Source organism: Corvus brachyrhynchos, unplaced genomic scaffold, assembly GCF_000691975.1.
Source record: "Corvus brachyrhynchos isolate BGI_N302 unplaced genomic scaffold, ASM69197v1 scaffold54, whole genome shotgun sequence".
Classification (NCBI taxonomy): Eukaryota; Metazoa; Chordata; class Aves; order Passeriformes; family Corvidae; genus Corvus; species Corvus brachyrhynchos.
The window spans coordinates 1,108,746-1,110,694 of record NW_008237902.1 but is presented as its reverse complement, the minus strand read 5'-3'; positions in this window follow the sequence as shown (position 1 = coordinate 1,110,694).

Genomic DNA, 1,949 nt, shown 5'->3' with positions numbered 1-1,949 from the left:
TGCAGCCGCCGCCGGCGCGGGCGAGGAGGCGTCTCATCCTTATCCCCTCGGCGCTGCTGGGGCAGAGCTCCCCGGGAGCTCCCGGGATTCGCTTCCTGCAGGAAGAGCCGGCTGCGAGGTTGGCATGAGAGTTGCGTTGTTCTCCCCGTCTTCCCTCCCCCTCTTCCCACGCCGTTGTCCTCCTGTAGGTGTGGATTCGATTCTGTTTTGGGAGCGCCCCCTTCTCAGCCGGAGGTGGACGAGTACCCAAGGGCTGCCCCAGAGCAGGCGTGGCGAGAGAACCTTCCTGGAGAGGGCAGGGCTGCCTGCAGGCTGCCCAACGGGTGGGGGGCTCCGTCGGGGGTTTTCCCCTCACATGCCACACTCCTGCCTCATCCGGCTGTGCCACCCCTCTGCTGGGAGTGGTTGGAGCCGCTTCTCCCCATCTGCCGTGCCCAGGCTGAGATTGTCTGGTCCCTTACCTAGGAGATTTTGTCTTTTAGGAGGTAGCAGAGAAGGCGTGTGTGTATGTGTGTGCCAGGAGTGGAGGGAAAGGGAGAGTGAAACCGACATGCAAAATAATCAGTCAATTCAATGAATCCCCTCCCTTCCGTGGCAGAGGAGAGCTGCCAGAACAACTTCAAGCTGCATCCAGGAGCACTGGGGCATCATTCTGCACCCCATTCCAAGTGGTAAGAGCAGGTGTTCTTCTCCTGATCACCCCCCAGGATGCTCCCACTGCCTCCCATGAAGCTCCAGTCACACAGGCCTCTACAAGTCCATGACCTTCTGTGTCCTTCCCCACTGGTGCAACTCCCCTGCCCACCTGCTTTACCTTACCTGTGTGCAGGGATCCCCACTTCATCATACAGCCCATTTCAATTACCATATAATGCCACCCTGTCTCACCTGCTGTGCCTCTGGGAGTTTAAGCCCAGAGGAAACCCTTTGCCTGGAGAGATGATGGTGGGAGATGGCCCAGAGGTCTCTGAACAGCACACATGGGAGGATGGCACAATGATGATTTGCACCAAGTTCGCCTTCTGCCATCCCCTCACAGCACTTCACGAAGTGAGAACACTGATTAAGAGGAGATTTTTCACATCTTTCAGTCTCAGATCTGTGTAATCAGCTGAGGATGTTATTTGATTGAAGCACCTGAGGGTGCTGACCATTTTGGCAAGGGCCACGGAGAGCTTGGTGTGGCTTCTGCAGTGGCACTAGAAAAGCATCCCAGGTGATGCCTTTCAGAAACCTTTACAGGTGGCTGATGCAGGACTTTCATCCCACATCCTTGGGCAATGAAGTTAGTTTCACCAGCCTGAGCTGTACTCACAGCTGTGAGGAGGGTACTGAGGGTGCCTTTCCCACTGAGAGGTTTCGTCTTGAATAAGGGGGAGAGAGTATTAACCTCTAATGATCACGGGCAGCAGCCAGACCTGCAGGGCTCACTGCACTCTGCTTTGACACTGTCAGTACCTCCTGTTCTGTAAAACACAGCGATTACTTTGGTCTTGCCCTATTTAGGGCTTCTTGAAGTTCACTTAGATATTAATGAGGGCCCGTATCGGCCGACATATGAGAAGGATGTGGATGTTACCAGGCTCAGGGGAGAACAGCACTATGTGGGAAGAGACAACCTGTGCAGACTGGAAAATAAAATATAATAAAACAAAAGAAAAACTCCACAGCAACATACTCACTTATGCTGTTGAGATAATTTTGAAATGATATGATGATGCAAAGACACAAATGTCTGCTTTGGGTAGCAAACACAGCTTGGGGTAAGATCTATATCTCTCTTGCTTTTGGACAAATCTTTCCCAAAGCAAAAAAAATAGCCCTCATAGTATCTTGGTACTCATCTGGGTTCTGGTTTTTGCTGGGGTAGAGTTAATTTTCTTCACAGTACAAGTATGAGGGTGTGTTTTGTGTTTGGGCTGGAAACTGTCAATAATTAGGGGATGGTT